General features: G+C 37.6%; 1 protein-coding gene across 6 annotated transcripts in view; it reads left to right on the top strand.

The window, feature by feature from the left end:
* Positions 1-13,154, top strand: part of mub (poly(rC)-binding protein mub) — a 240,601-nt gene that overhangs the window by 126,048 nt on the left and 101,399 nt on the right. Inside the window, exon 1 of one of the 6 annotated variants that reach the window (XM_033335444.2) lies at positions 9,245-9,450. The exons of 1 other annotated variant lie outside the window; for it this stretch is intronic. The gene's annotated coding sequence lies outside the window, so the exon portion shown is untranslated. Of the gene's footprint in view, positions 1-9,244; positions 9,451-9,687; positions 9,830-12,169; positions 12,192-13,154 lie in introns of those variants that run through there. 4 more of the 6 variants (XM_033335440.2, XM_033335443.2, XM_033335442.2 and 1 more) reach the window with 4 other exon arrangements.

Genomic DNA, 13,154 nt, shown 5'->3' with positions numbered 1-13,154 from the left:
TCTCCCTCTCTCTCTCTCTCTCTTCCTCGTTCTCTCTTGCCTTTCGACGTGGGTCAGCTCGAACACCAAGGCTTGAAATTACTCAGCGAAAGGAAAGGCTGACTTCGGGATTCGATGCCGAGGTCTCGAGTCTTCTTCGTTTCTGCTGGCTGTTGGGATAGGTTTTGGAGGGTACGCTTCCGAGGGTTGTTAACCCTTTGTTTTAAGATTCTTTCACTCACTACGGTACGAATTGGGTGCTTGAGAAAGCGCAGGTACACTGTGATTGAGCTAGAGCCGCGATTTTCACGGACGTTTAAAACATTAAATACCTGGCTATTTACAGTGGCTAGGTATTTGCATGCCATTACACGTATTTGTGTAGTATTTATGTATCAGTTAATCGCATGCAAGAGCATTAAATTTCGTTTCCTCATATACAGTGGAGGTTCAAATTATTAGAGCCACCTACATGGATTGATGGTTTCACGTTAGAACAATCAGCTTTTAAATGGAAATCCAGTTGTCCTGAGTTCTTGTTACTCTTTTATGATGCAACGATGTCTCCAAATTGTAGATATATCTGGCCGAGGTTGTTTTATTATTCTCGTACCGTGACTCTAATAATTCGGTCATCCACTGTACCGCACTACTTTCGTACGATCACACAAATTTTACATCGTGAAAATGAAATGCAGAAAGCGATAGAAAAATGATCCAAAAATGGGGATTCGTAGAAAAAGTATTTACTTTTTGTAGCCACTTTTTCCTTGGATTGCCAAATGGAAACAACAGTCCGGTGTGAATGCCTTGTCTTGAGCCGGATATAATATGCTTTTTGGTGCGCCGCAGAATTTTAGTATAATTAGTTTACGTATGTCACGAGATGAAAAAGGTTAAAGATCGCTGAGACAGAATGTCGAAGCGCTATGCTTTGGTTCAGATTCGTTGTTTTATGTTTCTGTCTCAATTGGAATTCAGGAGATCGGTGCCACTGTCAATGATTAGAATTGAAATTGATAAATATAAATTATAATTGATACATACAGATATCATAGTTTGTAAGTTTTGGATTTAGAAAAGAAGTTATGCGTAATTTGTTTAGGAGTTGCTCTTTTAATTGAAAAATTCTAGCATAACAGCAACGTTATAAACCTGAAATACAACTGGATTATTAAGAGTGTTTCTACGAAAGGAATTATTTTAATTCGTCTATTTTATACAACTCACAGTAAGAATAAAACTCCAACGACAAATTCCATTTTTTCAACTTGCTGATATTAGAGTTTCTAAAAATCCATACAACGGAGAATGCAATTTAAAATACCAATTCTGGTATTGAATTCTCGGCTTCGCCTTCGATTCATATAGAACATTTCCTTCTTCTGAGCCAGAGAGCGCAAATCGTTACTCCTCGAGGACGAGCTTCAAGAAGTCAATAAAGCGAGCGAGGGTCCTCGCTCGTATCCGTCGCGTACGCATAAAGAGACTATAACGAGACGGTGATAGGCACACGGAGAAATTGCATCTTCCCTCTGTAGCACTTTTTCCGTCGACAAACGTTGTTCGAACGATAAAGATTGAATCTCGTATCATTTCCATTCTAATCTTCCTAATTCTTCTTAAATGTCAGAGAAATATGAGTACAAATTCGACATATTCTCGTTATTCTTATGTGATGTTGAACCAGTGTGCAGTTAGTCACAGAATTTTCAGTCAAAGAAATTGATATTTTTATTCAGATAGAAGTTTAATAGGTGTAAAAGTGTTACGTAATGCAGATTTTAATATAAATTTCCTGAGAATTATAGTGGCGGGTAGAAGAAAGCTTAAGATTGATACTTAAAATTGATATTTACACTAAATATTTTTTACCATATTGATAACAATCGTCCATTCTATTTATTCGCTGCTCTTATTAAATATAATTGCTCTAATTAAATATAATCTTATTATATATAATTTTGTAAAATTATGGTGTCTGTTATACTTCTTATTTTATAAACTTTGTTTTGTCTACTATTGTATTTGGTCACACATACGTCGCAGTAATGCTAGTTTATTTTACTACAAAATTTCTGGACTTTTGTTCGGTTTCATGTGACGCAAGGGAGGGAAAAGAAGGGAGTGAAATAGTAGACAATAATTTTGTAGTGCGCTGGCAAGCCTCGAATCAGGTTTAAACCCCAGGATTAGCATTCTTTCAACATACCACTGTGCCGCGGTTGAAGTTAGCCGAGCTTTAACGTAGATAATACAAGAACCAGCCCTTAATTTCAGTAATAACAGTAAACCTCGGAGGACGATAAAATGGCAGAATTCATCTTTACAGGAAATTCATTTATAAATTAATTTACGAATAGGTGCGATATTCGTTTAAAATTAACGCAATAGCGCCAATTATAAATAACAAGTGAAATCGATACTGCATGTAATTCAATTATTAACGCGGTGATTTAATTCGTTTTAATATAAAATAATATCGAAATAATCGCCGGTAATGTCCTTAGCATTTCTCACGTGATCATTGTCTCTTTGTGAAAATCCGCACGACTACATGCTTCAAATTGTTATTTTATTTTAATACGAATTAATGTACCGTGTGCCCCGCGGAAATTAATTTTCAAGGTTTCCAATGTCTAGATATAATATTTATCGTCGATGCGGCAAATTTATAACGTACACGTGTAACACGGCAGAACCAAGTTTTAAATTTATTTAATTTTCTTCTCGAAGTTGTTGTTGTTTTGCTTTTAAAATCTACAACGCGATATTGTTAAGTTATTAATAAATAACAAAACCGATCCAATTATCCATTTTCGCAAATACCTTGAACTTGCACAATTTTCATTTCGTCGAAATCGTACAAAATCAAACAAACACGACGGAGTTACGTCAATAGTACTATCTATGTGGACAATCGAAGTGATACAACATACGTGTCGGTAGAATGTGTCAACCCTAATCCAATGACCAGTTAGAAGCGAAAACATAAACTACTATACCTAAATTGCGAATATATTATATTCGTACTATTACGAACGTAATTTATAAAATCGAAAGTAGATTTGATCGTATTTTTACATCTTCAGATTCAGCCTAACGACGAAACCAAAGAGATTTCAATCTGACGAGGCAATTTGATTTAGTTGTTTTAGATATTAAAAACTATATAAAATATCCAAAATCCTATACTGTAGATAATAATAATAATTAGACAATAATTAGATAATAGATAGATGTAATAATTATTTATAATAAATATGCTAGACTTTGCAAATTTTCTATATCTTCAAATTCGTTCTAACGACCAAACGAAGAAGATTTCGATCTGGCAAGGGAATTAAATTAAATTTTTCAAATGTGTATATCTCGCACACGATAGTTTCTCGATCGTTTGGCGCGTTACTGGAAAATATAAGAAACGATACTGGAGGTATACGTACGTTGCCAGTGGTTTTACCGATGACAACGCGTTCGATGGAGAACATCTCGAGAATTGTGTCGCCAAGCATAGATGTATCCCGGTTTCTAACCATTCAGAAAATGTTATACGTTTTACTGGATCCATGGCCATATTGCGACAGCCTCCTGCTTCGATTCCGTCGAAACGACGCGACGTGTGTCTGTTCGATACGCTACAACCGTCCGCGATTTTTCAGTATATGGAACGACCGAGGGGGAGAGAGATACCGCAGCTACTCTCTGAATCTCCGCCATTTTAATTGTATTGGTTTACTGGGAAAGTTTGTAACAATCAACAATTCATATATTGTCGATATATTTTATTGTATATATCGTGGAATTGGAGGATGATCATTTGCTGTGAATAGAATACGCTCGCATCAATTTATATTTTACGTGTTTGTGTAAACATTATATTTTTGCGAATATTATAAAGCGAATGAAATTCAACACCCGAAAAAGTAGTTGTGTAACTTGTAGTTTATTTTGGATATTTTATATATTCTTGGATTTTTTAATTGTCCGTCATTTAGTATATTTATTTATTAAAGTTTGACACATCAAGATCCTTGGTTACAATAATAAATAATCTTTGCGCCAGTAAATTATTATTATTACCTGTAACAACGTTAATAACGTTTACTATCAATCATCTCGTGCAACATTTTACCACTGAACGCAAATAAATTATTACGAATGCTTTTAATAACGTCACATGCATCATTATTCTTGGTAATCTGGTAAAGTACAATTCTTGATCGATGGATATTAACATATCGTTAAATTACGCCTTACATTCAAGTTTGAAGTGCGTATGCTATATTCGCTCAAGTACTTTTTAATGAGCTCTTCCGGCTGTTTAATGAGAAAAATAAAGAAACGTTCGCAAATTATTGTTGAATGGACATTCTTTATTGCCAATTATTTTCAAGTAATTGCTTCTCAATGTTTTATTAACATGTTCGGGTCCTTGGTAATCAAAAAATCCTTGTTAACCACTTATCATGTTACGTTGTAAATATTATCACTTATCGGACACGTGTAATCGCAGGAATATTAAAAATGACATTTATTTAAAAGGTTACTTGAGCATCGATACATTATCGTTGTATCGCAGTACGACCTTACTATGCAAACTTTCGCCATGAAAATTCCTCCATCGTATCTGTCAACTTAAATTTCTAGCATCATTATACATAGTTAGCGATCTAGTTACAAACGAGGACCGATATAAAAATCGTCACATTCTTTAATTTTATGTATGAAGGAAGTGAGTAAGTATGCAAGGTACAAAAATGAACTTGGTATAATATTGACTTGCCTACAAACTTGCCTATGTTTTTACTGCTAATTTGTATTCCTACACACTTCATATCTTTCCCATCAATCTTCGATCTACGTAACATATATGTATGAAAGTTTCTGAATAAATTTCGTGCCGTCAAAGTGTATACTCACACTAGACTCTCTCTCTTTCTCTGTCTCTCTTTCTCTCTCTCTCTCTATAGATTATGTTACATTTTCCCAGCGTATAGCCACCGAGTTAATGCCACGTATTTTCATCGCCACAGTTTAACGCGTTTGACAAGCCCCAGAAACCATCGTCATCAACAAACCACCGTTTCTTCCACGGTACATTTATTTAATCAGCGTACTTGCGCGCGTTTCGTTCAGCTTGAACGCTGATTTCAGTTGTGTACAGAGACTTAAAGCGGCAGTATATTCATCGTCGCCGAGAAAAGTACTTCCTAATGAGCTCGCTCTTTTGCAGTCGGAGCAGAGAAAGCGGGAGGTGGCGGTTGCCGTTGGTCCTCGAGCGTGGTTCCATTGGCCATTGCAAACTGAATTGCCGATAATTGCTTTCCGCACCGCCTAAAATGATAATTAAATTCCTGGTCGCGCTATTACCCATGGCAAGCCATTGTCGTCATAATGGCCTTTCATGGAGCAGCGTAAGGGAAATCGTAGCTACATTTAAGGATGTTCTGCAAACAACATCACCCCTGGCCCCCTCCCCCTTTTGCTAATGAACAAAATGGATACTCTCTTCTCCAGGGCGACGCCGGAACGCGTAAAGTAACGTTTAATTAATCGCGCATTTATTGCACGCGTTTTGCACGCTCGACCTCAAATAGCCTGGCCACGGGCGTTTATAGCGAACAGTTGCGCCATACGTTGAAAATTATGAGCCGCCCGAGTACCCGGAATATGGCCGATGTGACAGATTCTGTCAAGCTCGAAAGAAGCGTCGAAATGCACGAGTTTTGATAGCAATTTTGTCATCCGAAACCTCTTGCAGGCTAATTATACGTTATCATAGTCACAAGTTACAAGCTACGTTTGACGAGTTACGTAATGAAATGAGTAGCAAGTTTCATAATGAAGCAAGTAGAGCTCTGCGAGTGAATTTTGTAAATTGAATGAAAGGTGGTGATCCTGTTCGAGGGAAAATTTATAAAAAACGCTTCTAGCCTACAATTCGCCGTTAACATGCTTTTACGTAAAGCTATAACAAGATATAACGCGAACAGAAGTACGTCAATAAAATGGGAGTAAAAATCTTTTAAGTAGAATGATCGTTCGAGTGACTATTTATTAGGATAAAATATCGTATTGAATAAGAACAAAGTTATTAGAATAATAATGATATATTTGAATAATAATTAAACTATGAGGCTAATTCATTCGCTAAATCGGATTCCACTTTATGAATAAACGTGGAACGGGATACACTGAACAACAATTGCTATACAGTTGAAATAACATCGAGGAACGAGTAAAAATTGAAATTCTTTCCCAATAAAGATATTCGATACTTACTTCGTTAAAACGTACTGCATACTAAAATATCTAAAACGAATAAAAAGAAAGAAAGAGAGAGAGAGAGAGAGAGAAAATAATAAAACCCTTTAATAAAAATCCCGATAAAAATCTCATTTAAACTACTATATATTTTGAAAGTGTTAAAGCTCACTGTAACGTGCGACTAAAATCCCCCCATAAAATACCACGGACCTCTCTCTGCAAACTGCTTCTACGACAAGAATAACAGCATTTCGCGAAGCGAGAAGCGGTTCCGCAATCGGACTTATTATTTTACCCGCTCATCGAAGAATTTGTGCTCGAGCGGTCCTCGATCGGTGGAAGCTCGTGAAACAAACGTTTCCTCGAAAGGAGTCGGAGGGAAAATTCACTCAGCAAATCGTGCAAAGTGTTTACCAGGGACGATTGGTCCTTGCCGGATAGAAACGCAGCGGCTAAGGGTCGCAAACCCTCGGCAGACTCCGCGCGCGTTGTTATTGTTCAACAAGCTTATCGATTTGTCACCAGTGGCCCTTCCCATTATATCCTGTAAACTTGACGTATAAACGGCCATTCTCTCGCGTTCTATTACGTGACCGTCGAGCCAGGATAAAGAGAAAGGATCCCTCTTAATCGCTGAAACGCGATACAACGCGCAGCTACGCGGCCGACTTGCGACGCGCGATACGAGCATTGTGAATCGCAAGGAATTGTTCGGCTCGCGAGTTCATTTCCATTGACATTGTGCTTGCTCAGAGGAAACGCGTCCCCTTCTGTATCGATCATGGGACGATTCAATGAAAACGGGATGTTTGATGCTTTAAAGCGAGATTTAGTATGCGTTACTCTTGCGTTAACTTCGAACGAGTTGTTTGGTTATATATACATATGTATCTTGCTATGAGAAGAGGGAGTCACTGCTAAAAGGTCAATCTGCCATTAATTGGTTCTTTAAGTGATACTGCGAAGTAGCTATGAATATAATAACAATTGTCCTGCATAATATGTAAATTAACGTGAATTCAGGTTTTATATAATACTAAGAAGAACGATATTTTTAGTAATAAGTTATGTGCGATACTAAAACGTTTATAAAAATTCTAAGCCAAATCCTATTTCGATACCGCCAGGCTAAAGTGAAACTATCTATGAAGAAGAATGACAGAGTAAAATAGGAGAATCATGAGAAGGAAAAACGGAAAGTTATTAAGCGATCTGTTTTCTATAAGCCGATCTCACGATTGGAAGATCCTATTATACCAGTCGCGTGATTATAGCGTGGACAAAATAATAAAATTACCATTTCTCTTCCTGTATCTATATCAGAAATAACTTAAACAATTAAGATATATCAAAAAAAGCCAATCAATATTTTCAAGTTTATTTGATTACTATCTATCTACACGTGATTGCCCGAAACAAACTGCAGAACCTAAAACACCCCAATTGATTGAGCAATCAATTCCAAAAATAGTTAGCCGCTCACTACGAACTTCCAGGTCGCTGACAGTCGAAAACAAAAAAGAACAGCCATGAAATACGACGTCACGGTTGGTCTGGACGTGCCAGGTCAAGATTTCTCATTCATCTTCGACCATTCTGTCTGAATGGTCACGTGTTCCCACCTTTCATTATCAGCTTCGATTCGACAACGTACAACACTTTCGATGAACGAAAGAAAGCTGAATGGCGACAAAAATTGTATCGTGTGCCGAATACAACGATCAATTGTGTTTCGATCGGAAAATCAATCAGTTGTACAGAGATCGCGGTACGATTAGCGGTAACTAATAATTCAACGAAACGATTTTCCACGGTGATTGTTCGTAGATGAGATTTACAATAATTATTATGGACATTGATTCGTGTCGATTATCGTAGACGTTGATTTTCGGTGGAATTGTACACCGTTGCAATTACACGGTGAAATTAACGCTGTAGAGGTGCAATTTTAATATCATCTGTATTGACAATGCATCGCAAATAGAACTGAACCGCCCGTTTGCTTCTATGTTTATTTGAATGCGTTATATTATGTTATGCGATACAGGAATATGGAAGGCGATCCACTTTTCACTGTTAGCGAAAGAGTATAACAAACAGTGAGCAACACTCTGATATCTGCATGCTATCGATTATTGTCTTCGATTTAAACAATGTTACCAAACTACGTGATCCGTGAATTTTGCAGGAATAGCTTGGAATGGATAAAGTGTTTCCTCTTTGCTTTTTAAGTAATGAACGTATCGAAATGGGAGGAAATATATGTTAAATAAATTGTTGTTCATGGCATGGAATACTTATAAATGGTACATGAAATTTCACCCGCGCAATGTTTCTAGCAAACATCGTTTCATAAAAAAGATACGGTTTGAGCTTCTCTTAATACATCTTCAAAAAACAGGAAACAATTCTTGCTGCGATTTATAACAATTTATTCTAATTTAATTAATATAGAACAAAAGAATATAGAAGTATAAATTTGTTTTTAATATTTTCATACATACAGTTGTTGTAAACATCTTTTATGAATAAATTATTTTACTACATTTAAATTTCATCGACATAACCGTGATGATCGTGTCGCAACAATAATAATAGAGCTGCAATAAGTTCCATATAATATACATAATACTTTCGTAAGTCTTCTTCATAATAAATATTTAAATACTTTCACGAACCACTGTATGCGCAATAACTTTATGATATAGAACATGAATTTAATTTAATTCCCCACTTCAACCAAAGATTTGAGTCAACAGAATGATTCAATACCACACACTGTTGTCGTAATGCGTTATAATTTGACATAATAGTGTCCTGGCTATAACCAGCTAAAAGAATCAACGTTCGAATTTAGCGCGCGCTGTAGAGGCAAGCGGCAAAGCTGTCGCGCTATTGGCCAGCCAATGGCGTGGCGGTGTTGCGCATAATACCGACAGATGTCGCTTGGTGGCGCTGATATCGCACAGCGAACACGCAGCAGCGGCGCGCACAGCGCCGCGCATCGACGGAATAGAGCGAGACCGGACGTGAGAGAGAACGAGGCAGACTCGTTCGCGTTCCGCCGAGGTGGTGCAGTTTTCCAGTGTCGCGTAGAGTGTAGTGTTTTTCTTCCTTTCCCCCGTTTCCGAGCATCGAGTGTTGTGTGCGTCACGGTGAGGCAAAGCAGACCCATCCTCCATGATCGAGGAGTGCATTTAGGTAATTAGAATTTTCTCATACGGCCGCGCCCCATTAAAATGCGATCCTCGTTCCCATCGGGACGCCTCGCAACGAGGAACCGACTACGGTGCGCCACCATAGCGCACACGCCGTGCCGGTGTTATTACCAGTCCGCTACGTTTCTTCGAAATTAGTTGAAAAATTACGTGCTAGACTATGTCGCGGCGAGTGTTTCGTGAATAATCACGATCGTCGTTTTTTACCTCGTAGATCGTGTGTGTTCGCGGTATCGTACGCAAGGTGTGCACGGATGTAAAAAAAAAAAGCACGGTGCCGCCGGGAGGGAGACGACAATTTGCAGCGTGGTGTGACGCCGCGTCAATGTCGATTCGTGTTGTTCGAAACGGTCGTTCCGAAGGTTCGTAAGCAAAACGGAGTATGTATATACACGCGGCTCTCTCCCTTTTTTCTTCGCTGTGCGCGCGGACAACGTGTGTTACGTAGAGATACGAAAATAATGGTGCGCTCTCTATGTACTATCTTATCGCCGAGCTCGACAGTGGCAGTGAAACAGTGTTTTCGTTGGCCCCGCGTGTATCGCCTTATTTTCTTTCTTTTCGTATATATTTCAGTATGTATATAACGTTGATAGCCAACACGACAATCGTAATTTGATCACGACACATGTAACGTAAAGGCGAACACACACACACAGCGTGGAAGATAGGAAGCTGGTGCTGGCAAATCGAACGATCGGTTCTTTTCCCCCCTACTCCGGATATTAACGAAAGAGGGAGAGGAGAAATACAGAGCGAGATACGTAGAGAATGAATGGCACTGTGTGTGTACGTGTCTACGTGAGCATGTAAGAGAGATAGACAGTCCTAGGCTCGCCATTGGTTTTCTCCCGTGACTGTACCGCTTCTGGTCGTCGACTTGTATCTGCGTACCTTTTTCCACGCACTCGATGCGCGCCACATATGTATATACTGCACCGCGTGCTACTGTCTCTCCGAAACAATGCTGGTTTTCGCTCCACGCTTTCGGTACCGAAAGTGAACGATATCATTAATAACCATAAAAGTCTTTAAACGTGCTCTTCTGGTAAACAATTTCAACAATTACATATGTTTTTACACATATTACGGTTTGAACATTAATTTTCGTCTAATTGGATTTCATACAATAATTATATGTACATCGCGATGATAAACGTTTATCGTTGTATGAATGCTAAACGATGTTTTAATTAGCCATATTTAATTTTCACGCTCATGGAAGAAATAGTACGTATAATATACGTTTACCTGCAAAATAGCATCGTAACGAGGAACGTTTTTATTTCTTTTTTTTTTTTTCTATATTACGGTTTATCTTCGAAATTCATAGTGCACAAATCACGAGTTAAGCGGAATAACTATCGCGGCGTAAAACTCGTTGGGCGTTGCATTTATGGAAAAGCCGGTTCGCGTGTTATATAAAGACTCTCGGTTCGTTTGTAGTGCGAATCAACTGTCGGTGAAAGAGGGAATTTTGCACGAATCAGTGATAAATTGACTCTAGCTTCGTTTCTTTTTGTAACATTAGAATATTCGAATTTCTCATTGTGACTCATAAACGTTAAACATTAAATTCTTAAACATTATTTAATACAAAAGAAAACAGAATGATAACTCTGCCGTTCGCCTAAAGTTTTCTTCAAGTTTGTTTCTTGGGGATACGACCCGGTGAAGGAAAATATGAAATTTTGAGAATATTATAATACTTGTATGAGTAATATTATTTGTTATATATATGTAGAATAAAAATCCTTTTATCTATTGACAAATATAACATCCTTTAATAATGGTATCGAATCAAGAAAATACTAATCACTCCAATAGTCGATTATAAAATATTACATCTAAGAAAGGGTAAATTGTAAAGTCATACTAAGATACATTTGACATGTTGCTGCCTATAGTATAACGATATTAACAATAATTTTTCCAAATTTTTAAATAACTTCATTTATTCAGGAATGTAAGATACATTAAAGATAGACGTAAAATGTAAAAATAAAACGTCCATTGCAATTGTACCTTTAATTTCGTATCCCACAGAAAAGAACAACAGGGTTAAACGAATCTGCAAAAATTCACCGTAATAAACTCCATAAATTGAAAATAAGAACTGATGACGTTACACTGCTTTTTTTTCTTATTTTCAAATTTACTTATCGCGTATTGCGATTCATAACTACGACAATCGCGTACAAGCAGTCGTTCAGTAGTGGAGCAAACGTGTAGATTAACAAATGGTGACGATTCCACGCACCGGATCCTTGCGGATTATGGACGAATAGTGTGATTGCACGAAATTAGTCGCAGCGGATCGTCCGTGAACGTTATGCAATGTCTGGTGCAACGACCTGCGTTACATTGGAAAAACGAGGGTTTTACGGGCAAAGCGGGAAGAGTCTATCGCGCAAGGATCGGGCGCGTGTTCGCCGGTTTCAAACGATTGGACCATTCGCGTTCGTTAAGTCGCACACAAGCAAAACGCGCGTGCGTATAACGGAACGCAGATTGCACTAAATTCCACAGTCCAATTGCATTGCGGACAGCAGCAGAGCGAAACGGTCACAGTCGCCCCAGTGTATAGACGCGTGGTCGATTAGAAAGACAGCGAAGGCTAAATATAGTGCGTTCGCGTTAACAGAGAGCTTTTCAATTTGTTAGTTGGATATACATCCCCCGTTCATGAGCATCGGAACATTTCTGTGTTTCGTTCAACACGTGGTAATTGGTTCAAATTGGTTCGACGGAATGATTAATCAATCACATTGTTAAGTTCACAGTGACTGATGAAAGTATTGAAACATTTGTAGATACATTTAATGAACATTATGTGTTTTATTGCGTTTAATTCCTCTCTCGTTCATTTTATTCACAGTTTTCCTTGGCGAGATAGTCAATTAATTTAGAGTACTTATGAAGTAAATAGCATATCAGGTTTCTTTTAACGTTTCTTTTAACGTTTCTTTTATTCTGCACGTTACGCGAAACATTCTGAAATTTCATTAGAATTGTAACGAACCTGTATCTCCATTATGGTAGACATACATATGTATGTCTGTCGTAGACATATGTACATAGAGATATAGAGAAACGATACACGTGGTATGATAATAATAATGACAAGAAACAGATAATATTTATTACCCGTGTTTATAAATACAAAGAGCAGTGAAAAAAGTAGTCCTTTAAGTCGAAACTTACAGTTAGTACACGTGTACTTCAGACTAATTTTCAAAATCGTTTGTTTCGAAAAATTTTCTTTTCCCATTTCCCATTTATTTTTTCACGAGGAATCGCTCCATACTCGGCTGTACCATTAATTACTAGATACCCTGTATATCTCGCGATGAGTCGTCGTCATTAGGGTCTATGGTACTTTACCTGTTCTGCAGATCTTTTTATGAATAAGAGTTTGAAATGAAAGTTGAACCGAGGACGTATTTTCATTAATCAAGTCTTCGTATTGAAAAGGTGGTGGGCAAATTAGGGGAGAGACACGATATTTATGACACGAGTGGTTGATTCGTTGTCACGTCTCGAATTATTCAAATCGCATATTTATTTACTTTAGCCATTCAATTTTTATTCTTCTCTTTTTCAATCTGGTTACCTCTTATTTCTCTTGGAAATTAATCTCGATGTGATTATAAAGTTAAATTGAGTTGCTCCAATTTTTTTCTCATC

This window comes from Bombus vancouverensis, chromosome 15, assembly GCF_051014615.1.
Source record: "Bombus vancouverensis nearcticus chromosome 15, iyBomVanc1_principal, whole genome shotgun sequence".
In the NCBI taxonomy this organism is placed as follows: Eukaryota; Metazoa; Arthropoda; class Insecta; order Hymenoptera; family Apidae; genus Bombus; species Bombus vancouverensis.
This window is presented reverse-complemented; position numbering and strand designations above follow the sequence as displayed.